This window comes from Prenolepis imparis, unplaced genomic scaffold (assembly GCF_030444845.1).
Source record: "Prenolepis imparis isolate NDT839.2.m4 unplaced genomic scaffold, iyPreImpa1.0 SCAF_156, whole genome shotgun sequence".
NCBI lineage: Eukaryota > Metazoa > Arthropoda > Insecta > Hymenoptera > Formicidae > Prenolepis > Prenolepis imparis.
The window spans coordinates 53,116-73,816 of record NW_028141314.1 but is presented as its reverse complement, the minus strand read 5'-3'; the positions used below and the strand labels follow the sequence as shown (position 1 = coordinate 73,816).

At 45.2% G+C, this 20,701-nt stretch overlaps 1 pseudogene; it reads left to right on the top strand.

The window, feature by feature from the left end:
- Positions 1-4,950: 4,950 nt before the first annotated feature.
- Positions 4,951-18,005, top strand: LOC145947822 (uncharacterized; annotated as a pseudogene).
- The last annotated feature ends 2,696 nt before the right edge of the window (positions 18,006-20,701 follow it).

Below are 20,701 nucleotides of genomic sequence, written 5' to 3'. Positions count from 1 at the left end.
GGGTTTCCTGCGCCAGAGAGAGAGAGAGAGAGAGAGAGAGAGAGAGAGAGAGAGAGAGAGAGAGAGAGAGAGAGAGAGAGAGAGAAAGCATTATTTATTATGCGCTCTGGGACACGTCCCCTCAAGCGCGAAAAATTACATAACTTACAAAATTAATAAAACAAAAATATAACAAAAACGAAAATTGACAATAAAATAAAATAAAATAAAATAAAATAGAATAAAATGAAATAATCAGTACAAGAGATTACAATAGGAATTAAATCAGTAGGTTGTTAATAAGTTATTACCGTGCCGCCGCCTCGTTTAATAAATACGCATAAAATTTCTGCTTGAAATCAGTCGCAGTGCGAGCCTCTCGTATGGTCCGGGGAAGACCGTTCCAGAGCCTGTCCGATGCAAGTCTAAAGGAGCGTCTGAATAATTCCGTCCGACATTGAGGCAGAACAAGTGCATCCTCCGACATTCTGGTGTTTCGATTCGATACATGTCCCCTTACTTTAAAGTTAGCAAAGAGAAGGACAGGCTGCTTTGTCAGAAGGACATTAAAGAGCTGGCATCCCACAAAGTAGTTACGTCTGACATCGACCTTAAGCATGCGCAACTGATTATAGTAAGGAGTAATGTGTGCATCTGCCCTTATGTTATGGATGAATCTGATGCCTGCGTTCATTGCCCTGTACAATTTGAGATTCTGTTCCGAATTCATGTCAGTGAAGGCAGCACTGCAATAGTCAATATGCGGAAGAACCAAGGTCGACACAAGCTTAGATCTTAATTCAATCGGGATCAGATGTTTGTATAGTTTAAGCCTATATATTATAGACCGAGTTTTCTTCGTTGTTTTCGTTACCTGGCTCCCCCAGGACAAATCATTAGCAATCGTCACACCCAGGTATTTAACGGATTTCGCGTACTGTAGAGAGCTCGTGTCAATCTTGATTCCGGGGAGAGAGTCCATGTCGATCATACTGATATATCTAGAGGTGCTTACTATTATTGCCTGGGTTTTGCTGGCATTTAGGATGAGTACATTTTTCGCTGACCAATCTGTAATGGCTGTGATGTCCGTGTTAATCATCTGTATTGCATCCACCAACTTCCTGGGTTCGCAATGGTAGTAAATCAATAAATCGTCAGCATAGAAGCTGTATTTACAGTGCCCAAGGACGTGTTGAAAATCTGATATGTACAGGGTGAAGAGCAGTGGTCCGAGGACAGAGCCCTGCGGAACCCCCACCCTGATAGTCTATGTAGGTGACATTTCGCCCGTGGATGCATCCCTCACCACCTGAGTACGTTCCGTTAAGTAAGAATAAATCCATTTCAATACCGAGTTCGAAAAGTTTAATGATTTGAGTTTCCTTAATAGTGTCGAATGGTCCACTCTGTCGAAAGCCTTCAAGAAATCGAAAAAAACCGCTACTGTAACCTTTCTTTGATCGGCTAAATACCTAAAATCGTCAAGTATACGTATTAGGCACGTCTGAGTAGAGCGACCATTGCGATAGGCGAACTGACAAGGATCAAAGAGGTCATTGTCCTCGAGATAGCAACGGATCTGCTCACTGACCACCCGCTCTAAGGCTTTGGACAGAAAGGGCAAGATGGATATCGGCCGATAATGTTCCACCATTGTCGGGTTCTTGTTCTTAGGAATTGGAGCGCCGACTTCCACGCTGCTGGGACAATTCCGTGTGTCAGGGAGAAGTGAATTATGTGCTTCAAGATAGGCAGAACGTACTCCTGGACCATCCCAACGAGTCTCAGCGAGACTCCATCGGAGCCGACTGCATCGGACCTTGTCCTGGAGATGGCCTTCTTGATAGTTAGCGGTGTCACATACTTCCAATGGAAGCTTGTATGTAAGCTCTCCTCGAGTATACCAGAGATCAGTTCATCAACAGAAAAATCACGATCCATCGCCCTCGATGTCGCTGCACCGGGCGCGAAGAATTCATTCAATTCACTAACAGAGTGCGAAAACGCGCACCAGGCGTTGGTGTCTTAATTAGCCCTAGACGTCGGAGTCCACTCCAGATCTCACTTGCCTTGTCAATGTTATTGAAGTAGCACAGGTAGTAATCTCGCTTGGCCGTGCGTATCAGATTCTGCGTCTCATTTCGTAGCGCCTTGTACCGATCATAGTTTTGGTCATTTCTCCTTCTCCGCCATGTTCTTCTCGCCAAATCTCTCCGTCTCATTGCCATGCGTATGTCGTCCGTCAGCCACGGAGCAGGCAGTTTCCTGTAACGTTCATCAGTGGTGCGTGAGTATTTAGCACTCTCAATAGATTTGAATTGAGGATCTCAATCTTCTCATCCAAGCTGTCAGAGATCAGCAAGCTTGACCAATCCGTGTTCTCCATGTCAGAGAGAAATGCAGCCCTATCGAAATTACGCCATCCTCTGCAGACAACATATCTGTTCTGCCGACGCTCCACTCTGACATCATATTTTAAGTAGATGTGGTCATGGGCAGACAGAAAGGCAATTTCATGCTGTCCAAACTCGATGAGCTTGTCCGAATCGTCGATAATAGCCAAGTCCAGGAGTGTGCTGGAATTTCTCAAATGATGTGTTGGACCAGATGGTACAAGATAGAGATTTGAAGCTGTTATAAAAGTACTTAGTTGTTGGCTTTCGAATGTGCATCGCTGCATGTCTGCATTGAAATCCCCCAAGATGATTGAGTGTTTAAAGCTCGTTTGAAGCTCCAGGAATATTTCAAAGAACTCATTAAGATATCCTATGTTAGGAGGTCGATATATCACTGCCATCAGTAGTTTAGAAGCATACTTGAATAGTATCTCAGCAATGATATATTCCGGTCTATAAGCCGGAAAATCGGTCGAACTCCCAAGGACATTGGCGCGAAGCACATCCGATAAGTAAAAGGCTACTCCACCCCCAGCTCTGCCCCTCCTGTCACACCTGTGGAGGACATATCTAGGCAGTCTGATCATATTGTCCATAATTTCAGGCCGAAGCCATGACTCGGACAGACATATTACATGAAAATCATTGTTCAGGAAGAAGAACTTGAACTCTTCAAAGTGTGCCCAGAGTGATTGGCAGTTCACATGACAGATTTTCAGGCCGTTGTCATAGATCGTCGATTTATCCATAGTTAATGTTGGTTATCTTGTCTCTGATTTTCCGACCAAGGATGGGGCACCTCGCATTGTCCACAGCTGAGTGAACCAGGTCTTCGTTTCCGGTTCCTCGCTGTTGCCCACAATTGAAGCATGTTGGTGGATGCTCTCTCGATTTACAGTTCCTCATCTCGTGCTCCCCCGCGTAGTGCCCGCACGAGGGTTTCGACGAACAGTTTTTGGCTATATGGCCAAACTTGAGATATCTGTAACATTGCAGTATTCTAACATAATCCGCAATAGGACACGCCGTCATAATAAATTAAAGAGAGAGAGAGAGAGAGAGAGAGAGAGAGAGAGAGAGAGAGAGAGAGAGAGAGAGAGCTTCATTTATTCAGCGCTCTGGGACACGTCCTCTCAAGCGCACTGACATTACAGAAAAAATATACATAGTATCAATGAATCAATTTGTACACATACATTTATGATATTTCCATATAGTAGTTAATTGTAGTAGAGAGACAGACAGCCCACAATTTAGTAATCTTATTGTTGAGGTATGCCAGAGAAGAAAATCCCATGCAAGCATGAATCAATTCATAGTCAAGATAGACCAAGTAAATGCGCATAGAGCCCCTGCTTAAAGACAGTTAGCGATCCCGCCTCCCGAACTGATGGAGGCAGGCCATTCCACAACCTGATGGACGAAACTGAAAGATCGCTTAAACAATTCTGTTCTACACTGCGGTTGCTTTATAGTGTCTATGGTCAGTCGCTCCGAGTCAGGAACCCTGAAGGAGAGGCCTGAGTAAAGAAATTCCGGCTGTCTTGACCTTAATACATTCAATAGCAAGCATCCTACAAAGTACGACCTGCATGAATCTATCTTAAGCCAGCGAAGCCTCTTATAATACGGCGTAATATGGGCGTCTGCTCTCACATTAAAGATGAATCTTATGCAAGCATTTAATGCCATGTAAAGTTTCTTATCGTGTTCTGCATTCATATCCGTAAAGACCACACATCCATAATCAAGGTGAGGCTGTATTAGTGAGGTGATTAGTCTAATTCGAAGAGCTTCGGAGAATAAGTGCTTGCACAATTTTAACTGGTAAAGAATTGAATGTGCCTTGCCCGCCATTCTTGTGACCTGCTTCTCCCACGAAAGAGTGTTGGTGATCGTCACTCCAAGATACTTCACAGATGTAGAGAACTCAATTATAGATTTGTCCACCTTTATTCCAGGAACAACATTTAAGTCAATGACATTGATGAATCTTGAGGTGCCCAAAATAATTGCTTGCGTCTTATCAGTATTCAGACAGAGCCCACTAGCAATAGTCCAGTCAACAATATCTTTTATATCTTCATTCCAGGGACCCGGACCGGACCGAAATCGGAACCGATAACCGTTTTAGAACCCATTTTTGTACTCGAACCGGACCGTAACCGTATCGAAATTTTGGATTGTCTAAAATACCGAAACCGATATCGAATCAATAAAATATTTTTTCGATTTTCGGTTTTTTTAGGTTTCTTTTCGGTTTCTAGTTTCTAGTTTATATTGTGTTCAACATTCGAGATAAGCCTTGTGTGCCGAGCGCATACATAAACGGCTTCTTCCTTATGCGCGTTACCCCTTCCCTTTCCACACATTTTGGTAGTGTGGCAGCACTGGCAGCGGGCAGCATCTCGAATAGTCTCGAAACTGGCATCACAGGTTAGGTCTTCACATGTTCAGTCGTAATGAGCTAATAACTAATAAAAAACGCGTAGAAGTCAGAACGTCAGAACTCAACAGTTAAAACTTTAGTATCAAAAGATTTCTATTACTGTGTTTATTTTTATTTATAATCATGGGCAGAAAATGTACAAGCAAAGTTCATAAAAATTTTATCTATGATAAAGTGAAAGATGTTTCAAAATGTATCTTTTGTGAATCATTACTAAAGGTAGGTTATGTTATAAATTATAAATATATTAACTAAATGTGATTCTTAAATTTGGCCTAAGAGCCAAGCACGAAAATTAATTCTAATTTTTCGGAACGGTATCTCTTGGTTTGAGATTACTAAGTTCCATCAAATTAATAATCCTCGAATTTTTACAACGGGAAAATAGGCGAGAAAAATATAGGTCCGAAAAGTCGCTGAAGCGGGAATTGAACCCGCGTCTTTCGCTTGCCGGGCGACTGCTCTTATCACTAAGCTTCAGACCCTTTCGATCCTATATTTTTCATTTGTCTTATAGTGGATGTTAGTAAATAGCGCCATGAATTCGGCCGAGATGCAAATCTAAATTAAGAAATATTTTTATCGAAAAATTAGAATTAATTTTCGTGCTTGGCTCTTAGGCCGAATTTAAGAATCACATTTAGTTATTAAATACTGAGAGCCGATAAAAATATTTCTTAATTTATAAATATATATTAGTTTAATCTGTTTAATATATATTATAATATATTGTTGCGTCTCCCGGACGCCTCGTGCAATCCTCCCGAGATATCTCACTCACACAAGCACTCTCACTCGCGCGCGAAATAAATCAAGCTACGGTTGTGAACAGATTGGTGTTTAATGGAGTAACGACCCTTTGAGATACAAATAGAAGAAGTACAATTAATATTGGGAAATTAGTCAGAGGTCTCGTAACGTCAAAACGGTATGACAGCTAGACCAAGACTGACATGGCGAAGGAAAACAAAAGTAACCCGGGGGTTGTTTATCAACAACCCTCTTGACGACGATCTCCCGGAAACATATAGGGGATGATCTTGAAATGTAGATCTGAGAATGAGGATGCAGATCCGAAGGGGCGCAACAATATATACATATATATATATATATATATATATATATTATAATATATATTAGTTAAGTATATATTAATTTTTTAGCCGATTTTCTTACACATAACCTTAAAAATTATCGTTAATTAATAATTAATATGCCTCATTTATTTCTTATTGTAAAATTTAAAATTCATATTTTTTAAGGGTAAGCATGGAACAAATTTAAAAAAACATTTAATACGTTCCCACGAATTTAAAGAAAATGATTTTATCGAAGTTTCAAGTACATGCAAGGAAAACAGAATTATGTTACAAAAAAGCCAAGAAAAACAACAGCAATTAACTGAAATGAAAATGATAAAATTGCAAGCTACTAAAACGGATCTCGAAAATAATTGTGTAGAATTGGTCACGGTTAATGGAAGACCATTTAGTATTTTGAACGATTCTGGATTTCAAAAAATTATAAATCCAATTAAGTGCGCGATAGAAGACAAATATAAACAAAAGTTTTCTATTTCATCTGAATCGATACAAAAGAAAATTTTTTCTTTTGAAAGAAGCTACTAAAATAAGGAAAGAAATATCTGAAGAAATACAGAATAATCTGATTTCGATTAAAGTTGATGCCGTTACTAGATTAGATAGATCATTTTTAGGAATTAATATACAATACATCAAAAATGCAAAAATTATATTAAGAACTCTGGCACTAAAGGAACTAAAAGAAAAACACAGATAATTTATATATATATATATGTTCTAATTTTATATTCTTTTATTTTTTTTATAATCATTTAGATTTTCAACTTTTATATTCTCAGATTTTTAATCTTGCAGGTGAATATTTAAGAACAATTATTAAAAATGTTTGTTTGTCATTCAATATATCATTGGATCAAATATATACTATAACCACGGATAACGGTGCAAATATGTTAAAAGCAGTACGGATATTATCTTCGGAATGTGGAGATTGTAATTGTAATGTAGAAATTCTAAAAGAAGATGAAAAAAATTATGATGATAATTTCAATACACATTTAGAATTAAATGAAAATGAAGATGATAGCGAACATGATAAAACAGATTGTGATTTAAACGTTCTCGAAGAAATAGAAACTGGCGATATAGAACTTAATTTTCAAAGCAACATTTTAACAGGTAACACATTTTTAAAATAATAATTATTATTTAAAATTTTAATTGTTCAAAAAAATGATCGTCTATTAAATACTTACATTTCATGTTTTTTTAATCCTTACAAAATCTTTTAAAATAATTTTATTCCGATAAGTAAGTAAAAACTTTATATCTTTTTTGTCATATTCTACATAGTTAATAGTTAATAATGTTAATATCCAATATCAAAAATTGTAGGAATTAGATGTGCAGCTCACACATTACAACTTGCAATAGATGATGCGTTTAAAAAAACAAAAGCTGTATCATGTTTAATATCAAAAGCCAGAAATGTAATAAAAAAGCTTAGAACAAACGTTTATATATTTAATAAAGAAACAAAATTTAAAGAAACCTATAATTGACTGTCCAACCCGTTGGTGCTCTACTGTAAATATGCTTGAAAGTTTATTATTGTTAAAAGATTATTGTGAAGAACTATCGGTCACAAAATTTCAAAATTTTACGACATTAAAGGTTGATGAATGGATGAAAATTAAAGAAATATGTGCAACACTACAACCATAAAAAATTGGTACAAAGAAACTGCAAGCAGAGCAATTAACTCTCAGTGAATTTTTTGGCACTTGGTATGAAATAAAAATAGCAACAAAAGCAGTACATAATTCTTTTGCTGCACTCATTTTAGAGCAAATCACGAGAACAAAATCTAGAGGACAAAATCTACTGAATAATGATTGTTGCGGAATAATTATTCGGAGCAAAAAGGATTTATAACTATTAATTTATAATTAGCAGGATCTCCTACGGTTGTTTTGAAACCGAGGGTGACTTTACCACCACGAGAGACTCTCTCGACTTCTCACATACATTGGCTCGCTTCCCGCGTGTTAGATGTAAATAGAGCTGTTCATTGCCTTATATGGACATATACTTCGAGTCTTAGATTTGATTGGTTCACACACTAGGAATCGTGACAAGTAGGTGAGGATCGAGGGCCTCGTGGTCGATATCACCCCCGAAGTCAGTCAGTCTGACGATAGCGCGTAACTTGTACGGTCTCTGTGAGCCGAATTGACAATTTACAATTAGAGAAAATATAACGGAGCTCAACTCGAGTTCAGTGTACATCTATTTTTCTTTCCTCCTCTCGTTATTGTTCCTACGTCTCTCGACGTCGAAAGCTGTCGCAAATAGTTCCGGTAAAACTTCTTTGAATAACTTATGACTGTACTTAACATAAATTTGGTCCTTCGAGCCGGATCGCGAACAAACGAGAGGAGTTGAACGTCACGACACTCCAGTGGACACGTTGTGACCTTCCTCTAATATCAATAATTGGAATGGTTGTACACGGAGAGAGTGTATACGCCGGACCACAGTGAAGTGTTACTCCGAATGTATGCGAGGACGATACCATGTAAACCGACTAGTGTTATCGCCTCCGCTACAATAATTAGTCGTCAGACTCGATACTCGGACTCATTAAGCTTGAAAGAGAGCCATCTCCCTTTCTCTCTCTCACTCATTCGCGCGGAGAGAAAGAGCGCGCCTTCTCACTTCTTAACCCGGAAACCGTCAGATCGAAGCGCCAGGTATTGAGCCGCGATCACTCTTAATATCAAGGGGGTGTCTCCATTCTCCCACCACACGCTGATTGCGCCTACTTTATGCGCGCACGGTTCCCGCGACGCGGAGTAGTATGATCCTTATCTAATATCGCACGCTCTCGCTCGCTCACATTGACTGGATTACAACCTCAGGTTTTGAGTGAAAACGCCGTACTTTATGCATCAATTGCGTGTACGGCCAGTACGGGGGATTATAATAACTGCACTGAGAAGGATCTAAGTGCCCTATCATTCACGTGACTTCCAGGAATTACGGTAACTTTGACTGTAGTTACACTTAATTGTTAACTCACGTAAATTAATACGATGGATTCCACACTCGATGGGGATACACCTGAAGGATTATTGGAGGGACAGGACACTACACTCACGTTGATACAGCGGATATTAGTCAACTTCCATAAACTTCCAAAGACGAGGAGGACTGCCGCATGAGGAATCGCATCGACAGCCTCAAGACCTACTGGAGCACCTGCCAGTTACAGCATGCGAAGCTTTGTGCCCTCATGGATGATACGGGTCGGAAACAACAGGACTACTTTATTAAAGATAAGTTTTTATTAATAGGCGATACTGTGGAAGAAGTGCTAGATACTTTGTCCGAACATCTCGAGCGATTACAACCGAGTAACGTTCAATCCAATTTAGACGTGTCTAACAGCTCCCACGAATCTCGAATTGCAACAGTACACCTGCCCAGAATCGATATTCCCAAGTTCGCGGGAGAGATTACCAAATGGGAGAATTTCCGCGACATCTTCGAGTCACTGGTTTCGAGTCGGTCTGATTTATCTAATGTCCAAAAATTACATTACCTTAAAGCTAATTTGACGGGAGAGGCCAGTTTACTTTTAACTAACACGCAGGTCACGGATGCAAATTACGCCGCTGCGTGGGAGCTGTTAAAAAAGCGATTCGATAATCCGTGCGCGATCGTAAATGCACATTTGCAGGCGTTTGTGGATCTTCCTAGTGTGGGTACACTCGCGCTTGGTGATTTAAAGACTTTGCGCGATAAATCAAATGACATTTATATCGCGTTATTAAATCTGAAAAGACCGGTTGACCAATGGGAAGACTTGATGGTCTTCATCATAGTCTCAAAACTCGATAAGATGACTAGGCGCGAGTGGGAGCTCACACTGGGAGACGATGTAGCGATCCGTCTTTGGCGAAACTCGATACATTTCTCACCTCTAGAATCCGCGCGCTTGAAGCGATAACTCCTGGTAGTTCTAACATTAGATCCGAGAACAAAAAGAGCGTAAAATCAGGTAACGTGAAGACCCATCAGATTTCCTCCAACCAAAGTGTTTGTGTGGGATACGAGGGTAACCACCCATTGCACCAATGTAAGACGTTCTTCAAGTTATCGGTGGCCCAACGTGTTGAGCTGTTGAAACACCATAAGTGCTGTTTTAATTGCTTGCGCAAGAGGCACTTCCCACGTGAATGCAAAAGTAAAAATGTATGCACTCTTTGTAAACAACGACACCATTCATTGATTCATCGCGAGCAACCGACAGTCAAAAGTGACGCCTCTCCTCTATCCAGTACTTCTGACAAACCTTCCTGCCACCCGTCTATTGTTAATTCGACAGAGACCCAGCTCGGGGTTGGGGAGAGTATCGTGAGTAATAACTTTTCTCATTAATCCGTTAAATCTACTCTATTACCGACAGCCTTGGTTCTGCTACGGAGCAACACGGGTCGCTCCGTGCGCGTGCGGGCATTACTAGACCAGGGTTCACAGGCTACTTTTGTATCAGAATCAGTCGCGCAGCTAATTCAAGCAGAAAGAGAGCCCGTCTCTGTTGCAGTTTCGGGCGTCGGCGGGACTCAGGCAGGAACCGTGAAGACCGTCGCTAAACTCAGTATTGAACCATGTTCACGCAAGGGACCTATATTACCTATCAACGCGTTAGTAATGAATAACCTCACCGCATACGTACCCCTATCTGATCCTATCGTTACTAAGAAGGAACTATTAGAGAACCTCACCTTGGCGGACCCAAATCCCTCCAGTAAGCAGAGGATCGAACTGTTAATTGATGCAGACTATTTCGAATCAATTTTACTTGACGGTTTAATAAAAGGCGCGTCCGGCTACCCCACGGCCCAACGTACAATATTCGGTTGGATAATTTCGGGTCCTCTAACCAACACTCAGCGAGAGGCCACTAAATATCGGATCAACGTTAATCATGTCCTAGCGAGGGATCTTCATGACGCGATACGTAGATTTTGGGAACTTGAGGAAATTCCTATACAGACTCTACTGTCCGATGAAGAGGCACAATGTGAGGCACACTTCGTTAGTACACATTCACGACAATCGGACGGTCGATATATCGTTAGCTTGCCATTCAAAACCCCGCCTCCTATTCCTATCGGCGATACGAAACTCGTCGTCAAGCGCATTTTCTCCAACGAAAGTCGACTCTTACGACAGCCCACCTTAGCCAGGACATATTCCGCGTTCATGCACGAGTATGAGGAGCTCGGCCATATGGAGAGAGTCAATCGTAACGAGGCCGCTCCAATGCAAACGGTATATCTACCCCATCACGCGACTACCAAGGAGGACAGTCAAACGACAAAGGTTCGAGTAGTTTTTAATGAGTCTTTAGCTTCCTCTAACAATACTTCGTTGAACGAACATTTATTAGTCGGTCCGAAACTACAAACGGATCTCTTTTCGTTGATTATGAAATGGCGCTCGCATAAATTCGTGTACACTGCCGACATCGAGAAGATGTTTAGGCAGATACGTGTTCACCCTTCTGATACTGATTACCAACGGATCTATTGGCGCGAGAGCCCTCACTCTGAATTAGTAACATTTCGATTGACAACGGTGACATATGGAACTGCGTCCGCTCCGTTTTTAGCTAATCGTGTATTAAAACAACTCGCCAGAGATGAAAAAGCGAAATACCCCTTAGCTGTGCCAATACTCGAGGAAGACGTCTACGTAGACGATATACTTTTCGGTGCAGAAGATATCGTGCTTCTACGGCAAACTCGAGAGCAGCTCATCCAGTTGCTCAGGGCGGGTGGCTTCCGCCCACGCAAATGGGCCAGTAATGATTCTCGCCTACTGACCGACCTTCCCGAATCAGATCACGGATTGGCTACGGATAAGTATTTGAAGGAAGATTCGACCCTTAAAGTGCTCGGTATTACGTGGAGCCCTGCCTCTGACTCCTTCAAGGTGACTACACAAGTAGCTCCAGTCACCCAATTTACCAAGTGTTCCTTCCTATCCTTGTTAGCGCGCGTCTTCGACCCATTGGGATGGGTGGCGCCCGTGACCGTTACTGCTAAAATTCTCATGCAAACACTTTGGTTGCAAAAATTGGAGTGGGACGATCCGTTAATGGGAGAGCTTCTCAGTCATGGTCTGTCTTATCAAACGCAATTAATGGCCCTAAATGGAATCACCCTTCCGCGCTGGACGGGTCAGGGCAGCGAATCTCAACGAATAGAATTACAAGGCTTCGCGGATGCCTCGAACTGTGCATATGCTGCTGTGGTTTACTTACGGGTAGAATCTATATTAAGTCAAGTACAGACTTCGCTAATATATTCGAAAACCAGGGTTGCACCGCTAAAAGTGCAGAGCATACCACGATTAGAACTTTGTGCAGCTGTCTTGCTCACGCGAGCACTCGAGTTCGTGTGCAAGTCCATGAGGTTTACACAGATGCCAGTATATTGCTGGACCGACTCAACGGTCGTACTCGCCTGGCTGCAATCCACCCCTACGCGATGGAAAACGTTTGTAGCGAATCGGGTGTCAGAGGTGCAGACAGGGTTGCCGGGTTCGACCTGGAGTCACGTGCCCACCACGGAAAATCCTGCAGACTGCGCGTCTAGAGGTATCACGGCGGCTGCCCTCATCTCGCACGAACTGTGGTGGCAGGGACCGCCATGGTTGAAGCAAGGTCAGACGGAGTGGCCCACCAGTAAACACCAAAGCCGCGACGAAACATCAGCGGAAGAACGAAGAACGATTTCTACTCACGTGAGTCAACCAAGGACAACGTGGGACCTGCCCGAAAAGGTCTCCTCGTGGGGTAAGCTTTTGCGCATCACGGCTTATGTTTATAGATTCACCTCTAAGGCCCGTGGAAGAGCAATTGCTTCCCAGGCACGGCACCTAGCGGCACAAGAGATCACACAAGCCAAGCTGTTCTGGGTAAGGGAAACCCAGCAAGCACACTTCCAGACCGAAGTTCAAACCCTTACAAGCGGCAAAACCATGAAGACGAGTAGCGCTCTACTAGCCTTGACTCCTTTCTTGGACAGTGACGGTATCTTACGGGTGGGAGGCCGATTGCGACACTCCGAGCTAAAGGACGACGAATAGTTTCCTATCATCCTTCCCAGATGCAGACTTGCAGAGCTGATTGTACAACACATGCATCTCCGGGCCTTACATGGAGGAACACAGCTAACGTTGCGAATTCTGAGACAACAATATTGGATTTTGCGCGCTCGAAACCTTGTTAGAGTGTGTATTTCGAAATGCGTCACGTGCGTCCGTCAAAAGGCCTCTCTATCATATCAACAATGGGAGACCTACCTACTACACGCGTTAAACCGGCCAAGCCTTTCGCGCAGACCGGCGTTGATTATGCGGGACCCTTTTTCATTAAAACTTCTAAGGGTAGAGACATCAAAACGCATAAAGCATATTGTGTCTTGTTTATCTGTTTGTCCACGCGTGCGATACACCTTGAAGTGGCAAATGATTATTCCACTAATGGATTTCTCGCTACCTTTGACAGGTTTACGGCCCGCCGAGGCCTTCCAGCGGCGGTATACAGCGACAATGGCACGAACTTCCAGGGAGCCGACAGGGAATTGACCTGGAGGATACGAGAGCTCCTAAGTGACACAGATTTACAAAATCATTTCGCCTCAGAGGAGATTGCTTGGCACTTTATCCCCCGGCAGCACCTCAATTTGGAGGACTCTGGGAGGCAGGTGTTAAGAGTGTAAAGCATCATCTAAAGAGAACCGTCGGGGAATTTATCCCTACTTTTGAAGAATTAGCTACTCTGCTCTGCAACATCGAGTGCGCTCTCAATTCTCGACCTATCGCTCCATTGTTTGACGATCCCGAGAGCTTCGATGCTTTAACTCCTGGTCACTTCCTCGTCGGGTCTCACCTGAAGGCGGTGCCGTCTCCTAGAGTAGGAGATCTAAATACAAATAGACTTTCGAGGTGGCAGGCGATTCAACAAATCACTGAAAGGTTTTGGAAGGTCTGGTCGTCGGACTATCTCAATTCCCTACAGCAACGTTCAAAATGGAGGTCCAGTCGACCCAACCTTCAAACCGGAGATCTCGTCTTACTGCGACGTCCTAATCTACCACCTACCAAGTGGGAAATGGGACGTGTACTTCAGTGCTACCCGGGTGAAGATAATTTGGTTCGTGTAGTCACCATTAAAACGGCCAAGTCCGTTTTTAAACGGCCAATATCTCAATTGTGTAAACTGCCCGTTGAGTCGTCTGTAAACCTTAATGGTTAGCGTAATCAGTTATACCAGATCCTAGTTACCCGATAAGTGAGTTGTGTGTTCCGTTAGTTATACTATAAGATAGTTAGATGATAAGTTTGTAATATAAGGGATGAGATGGTTATGTGGAAAGAGTACTGCGTGGTCATAAAAAAAAAAAAAAAAAAAAAAAAAAAACGCTTTGCGCATTCACGATGGAGTCCTTTTGATATTGGTATGTAACCATCGTCCATCAAATATGAACGAGGCGGGTGGTATGTTGCGGAATAATTATTCGGAGCAAAAAGGAGTTTATAACTATTAATTTATAATTAGCAGGATCTTTAAAATTTTACGACATTAAAGGTTGATGAATGGATGAAAATTAAAGAAATATGTGCAACACTACAACCATAAAAAATTGGTACAAAGAAACTGCAAGCAGAGCAATTAACTCTCAGTGAATTTTTTGGCACTTGGTATGGAATAAAAATAGCAACAAAAGCAGTACATAATTCTTTTGCTGCACTCATTTTAGAGCAAATCACGAGAACAAAATCTAGAGGACAAAATCTACTGAATAATGATTGTTGCGGAATAATTATTCGGAGCAAAAAGGATTTATAACTATTAATTTATAATTAGCAGGATCTCCTACGGTTGTTTTGAAACCGAGGGTGACTTTGCCACCACGAGAGGCTCTCTCGACTTCTCACATACATTGGCTCGCTTCCCGCGTGTTAGATGTAAATAGAGCTGTTCATTGCCTTATATGGGCATATACTTCGAGTCTTAGATTTGATTGGTTCACACACTAGGAATCGTGACAAGTAGGTGAGGATCGAGGGCCTCGTGGTCGATACCACTCTCGAAGTCAGTCAGTCTGACGATAGCGCGTAACTTGTACGGTCTCTGTGAGCCGAATTGACAATTTACAATTAGAGAAAATATAACGGAGCTCAACTCGAGTTCAGTGTACATCTATTTTATCTATTATAATGATGTATTATTATCAGCTGTTTTCATGGATCCCAGATATAAAATCTTGCTAGAGAAAGCACAAATAGAGAGAGCTAAAAATCATTTAAAACATGTTTGGATCAAAATGCTATCGATACAAAATTGCGATGAAAATTTGACTTAAATGATAGAAATTCTCCTTCGACCTCAAGCGGAACAGATTCCACATGACGAATTAGAAAACCTCAAATTAAAAGAACGACAACGTGATATAACAAATTCATATTTGTTATCATCGAAAAAACAGGATTCGTATCTTCAGTTACGACGACTTGAAACATGATATCGAACAAAAGAGAGAGAGAGAGAGAGAGAGAATTAGTAGATAAACAAATATATTACAGTTTTTGGAAGAAAAGAGAAAGTATCAACCTGAATTATATAAATTAGCAATTGTTGTCCTATCTGTACCTGCAACTCAAGTTAGTGTAGAACGACTGTTTTCTGGACTGAGATATATTTTATCTCCATTAAGAACTAACATTAACGATAAAATTTTAGAAGACCAGTTGCTTGTTAGAGCTAACAGAATATTCTCCTGTAAAGATGAAACGTATGTTATGTTTTATTTTCTCTTTTGTTATTATTATATTATATATAAAAATCTTATATATCAAAGGCCTTTTTTCTTTTTTTTCTCGCTGTGGAAACCTTCAGAAGGTACCCTTGCCCCCCGGGTAGAGAGCAAGGGTTATGTGGGATTCCTTCTCCTCGCCCCAGGGAGAACCGGAGTTTCCCTGTGGCGAGGCACAGAAGGGGACCGCACTAAAACCACAGCGGGTGTCCTTCCCGGGTGTTTAGGTAGGGAGCGCGGAGGATGCTGGTTGCCCATGCCGACTCCGCGTCCCCTCGCCTTTCCGTCTCGGGGGAAGACCGCAGGAGCAGCCTTCCCCTCCGCCATCGTGCGGACTCCGCGGTTGCAACGCAGGGCGACACCAACCTCACGCTGCGCCCTCCCAGAGAGTTTGGGGGGCGGGGTCGCGGCTCGAGTATTCCCGGTCGAGCCGCGGCCCCCCGCCACCAGGGCTGTCGCTCCCTCCGCTCCCCGAAGGGGACGCGGATTCGGCGGTCAGCCCTGGAGGCCCGCTTCAGATGACCCCCCTCAGAAGGAAAGAGGTCATCTCTACAGCGGGAGAGCCCGGTGCACTAGGCTCCCGGTACGAGGGCTCCCTTCGCTGCATCTCGTCCGTGAGGGGAGGCGCGCGCCTACCCGGGTGCCGGGCCCGAAGCCCCGACCCCCGAGCGCGCCCGCCCCCCCAGGCCCCACCGGTTGCCGCTCCCACCGCCTCTCTGGGGGTTAGGCCTCGGCGACAACCGAGGGGGTTGCCCGTTCGGGGGCCGGGGAGAGGAGACCGCGCCCTAAGGCGCGGCCACCTTAGCCCAACCCCCGATTTCCCGAGAGATCACCGGGGGGATCTGGAGACTTAAGTGTCTCCGTCTCCCCCCCGGGGGATGACCTCATCCCGCATCCTGAATGGATGCGGGTGTTAAGGGACGCCCCCCCCGCCGCACCCTGACCGCAGTTGAGCCCACGGCCAAGGACGCAGGGGGGGAACGCCCCCGACTGTCTCCTCCTTGTCATCCTCCTCGTCTTCCTCCTTAAGCTCCACTCCTCATCCTCGCTGCTCTCTCGCCCCTCCATCACTCTCTGTCTCCTACCCGTCCTCTCTCGCTCTCTCTCCGCCTCCTCCTTCTGCATGACGTTGCTGCAGAAGGAGGAGAACGCCTTCCATCCATCATCATTGTCTGTCACTGCCCGTATTACTGCGGGCAGTGACAGATCCGTCCCAATTGTCGCCACGAGCTCTGATCTTTCGTCCGCCCAGGCAGCACATTCCGCTAGTGTGTGCTGGGCGGAGTCCAGCTCGTGGTTGCAATGGTGGCATCGTGCCGTGCGCTCCTTCTGTATACGACCCAGGTACTCGCCAAAACAGCCGTGGCCTGTGAGCACCTGGGTCATATGATATGTGACACCCCCGCGTGCCCTGTCTAGCCATTCTTCTAGACAGGGCAAGATGGCCCCGACGGTGCGCTGACCGGGTAATCGTGGGTCGAGTAATCTTTCGCCCCACTCCCGGATCAGCGCCCGCCGTGTGTGGACCCGTAGGGCCCGCCGGACACCGTCCGTGACTGGAATGCCCGCCCGCTGATACTCCCGTGTACGCCGATAGACATCGGCGTACATGTGGGCGAGCAACGGGGGATACTCCAGAGAGCACCCCCACAGCCGTCCAACTTACCGTACGGTACCCCCGGCAGACTCTGTTCGCCACCCGCTTTTGCAGCTGATGCAAAGCATCTTTTGCTCTGCGGGTGGCGTCCAGTCTCTCCGCCCATACTGGGGCACCGTACAGAAGCATCGAGTGGACGGTGCCGGCGTACAAGCGGCGAACATTCCCGTCTGGGCCCCCGAGATTGGGCAGCAATCGGCTAAGTGCCATCGCAGCCCGCTCTACTCTCGGGGCTATGCGACGGAAATGCTCGCCGAAGCTCCACTTGTCATCGAGGTGGAGACCCAAGTATTTAATTTGGGTCCCCACCTCCACAGGGGTGTCCTCCACGTAGATTTGGGCTCTTGGCGGCGCTCCACGGCGGCCGTTATGCATAAAAACGGCCTCCGTTTTCTGGGGCGCCACCCTGAGCCCAATCTGACTTATGAGCCGCACGGCACGAGCCACCGCAAGGTTGGCTCGCGCAGTCGTCTCTTCCCACGAGGATCCCCCGGCCATCACGATTGTGTCGTCTGCGTAGCAGACTGCGTGACAGCCGGGGGGCAGGGCCGTCCGAAGAACGACGTATGCGAGGTTCCACATTAGGGGTCCTAGCATTGACCCTTGTGGAACCCCGCATGTCATTCTTATGTGTCGCTCTTCGGCATTACCGTCCGTGTAAGCCTATCCCGGAAGTAGTCCCCGAGGATTGTGACCAGGTACGGGGGTACCCTATGGTATGTTAGGGCCTCCCCGACCCGGCTCCAGGGCAGGGTGTTAAACGCGTTGGAGATATCCAACGATACCGCTAATAACACCCCGCCCCCTCTCGTTACGGCCTCCGCGATCGAGCGGACGCGCAAGATCGCGTCAATGGTCGACCGCCCGGCGCGGAAACCGTATTGATCGTTGTTAAGATTGGGACCCTCCCGGGACAAATGATGGACGAGGCGATCGGCAATAATCATTTCGAGGATTTTGCCCGCCTCGTCCAAAAGGCAGATTGGTCTCTAGGCCGAGGGGGAATCCCCCGGCTTGGGAAGGAGGACGATGTTAGCCTCCTTCCACTCTCGTGGGAATCGGCCCATGCGGAAGCACTCATTGTATAAGTGCCGCATGGGCTTGGCAAGACCCCGATGGGCTAAAGCCCAGGCCTTTCCGTGGACGCCGTCAGGACCGGGGGCTTTCCCCTTTTTTATTTTCCTAACGGCGTCTTTGAGCTCTCCTCCCGTGACCCCCATAGTCTCATCGTCCCACTCCCACTCCCGCGCAGGAATCGGGTCCACCTCTTCCTGTCTGCGCGGGAATAGTGCGTCGACAACTCGACTAACGAACTGGGGATCGAGAGATTCCGTCATCGGAGGCGTCCCGCCCCGCAGTTTGTTCAAGACTCCGGTATGGGCGCCCCCACGGGTCCTCATCTAGGGAAGAGAGCAACTCCTTCCATGTCCGGGCTTTTGACTTCCTTATGAGGACGCGTAGGGCGTCCCGTCTGTGACGGTACGCGTCCCACGCGTCCTCGTAGCTCTCGGGATCTGTCTGCGCGGACCGCTTCCTTCGCCGAAGGTGCCTTCTTGCGTGGTCGGAGGATCGCCGGGCCTCGGCGATTTCCTCCGACCACCAATATGCCTTCCGTGGGGACCTGGCCGTCACTTTGGGCATGGCTGCGTTGCACGCTTTTTCAATCGTGTCTTGCAGCCATGCCCGATGTTCGTCCAGGTCCCCCTTCATGTCCTCGCCATCGATCATGAGGACAGCCTCAACTGTGGACAGGAACGCGTCCTGGTCCATCTTGCGTAGGGCCCACCTGTGAGAGGCAGCCTCCCGGAGTCGGCGGCGATATATCAAAGGCCTCAGATGGCGTTTTGAAATCATGTACCTTTTAACTTTAATATGATTTTTTCAACATATAAAAATAAAACGGAGCGCTCATTAGTTAAAGTTAAAAATGCCAATGTGGCTGCTAACATATAGGATAATATATTTAGTGGTTCTTATTATGTTTTATAACATATAACAACTTTAATTTTGTGGTTTTAAATGTTTTAGGGAAATAAAAAAGCAAGCAAAGCGACCATTAGAAATAACTATTTCTAATGACTGTGACGTAGATTCCAAAAGAGTAAAGGAAATGGAAACAAGTGCAATACCAAGTACAAGTAAAAATTAAACTAAATATCCTTTGAAGAAACTGGGTAAAGTTAAAGTCTACATAAAATCTATATAATATAATACATATATATATTGTTACGTCCTCGGGGTGACCTTTGCAATATCTCGCAAAAGGACGTCTCTCGCACTCACTCACTCTCACACGCGCACGAAATGAATTAACACGCGTAAGGAAGAAAGGATCTTTAATAAAATGATCCAATACACGAATGTGACGAAATATAATAATATATGCATTCAGAATGCGAAAAAGAATAGTTATCAGGTCTCGTAGCGTCCGCTCGATGCATCGGCTAGACCAAATCTAAATATGGCGCCGGAAAAACATCCGCACCCGGTTGTTAATAAACAACCCTCCTAGCGATGATACTCGGGGGATGAAATGAAGGCGCTCAGGGGAAGAAAACCAGGGACGTAACACTGCCCCCCTTCTTCAAGATTGTCGTCCCGACAATCAGAGAGGGCTATCCAACGCTGCCGTAAAACTCCGATGTCGACTCCAGGATCCCGACGAATTTCTTTGTTCCATCCTGGGCTCCTGCCGCAGGTTTTCGAACCATCCGCCATTTCGGATCCAATCGCACATCCACGTCGATTCCAGGGCACCGACGAGCCTTCCTGCTCTACCCTGGACTGCTGTCACAGGTTACCGAGCGACTCCTGGTCCCAATCGACCGACAGCCAAACGTCGACTCCAGGGTTCCGGCGAACCATTCTGCTCTACTCTGGGCTGCTGCCTCAGGTTACCGAGCGATCCGCCGTTGGAATCCAATCGACCGATGTTCTTTCCGTCGCGTCCTGAACGCGTCTCCCTGCGAACTCCAGAAAACTTCAGACAAGGGGGGGGGGGGTAGCTTCCGTGGACTCGTCGTCCCTCGTGGACTCCCCAAGTCCCCGCCTCGGCATTTGCCCGAAGTCCCGCGGGAAAACCACGGATCAAAAACCGCGGGCGAGGCAGTCTTCTTAGAGTGAAACGAAGACGAAAACTTCCCTCTTCCTGGAAGGCTCAGCTCGATAAACGTCTCATCCGCCATCTCCAAGAAACTTTCCCCCGAAGCAAAACCTCTTTACGACTCAGGAATCGGGAATCAGATCAGACTCTGAAAAATAAGACGAAAAATTACGCAGTA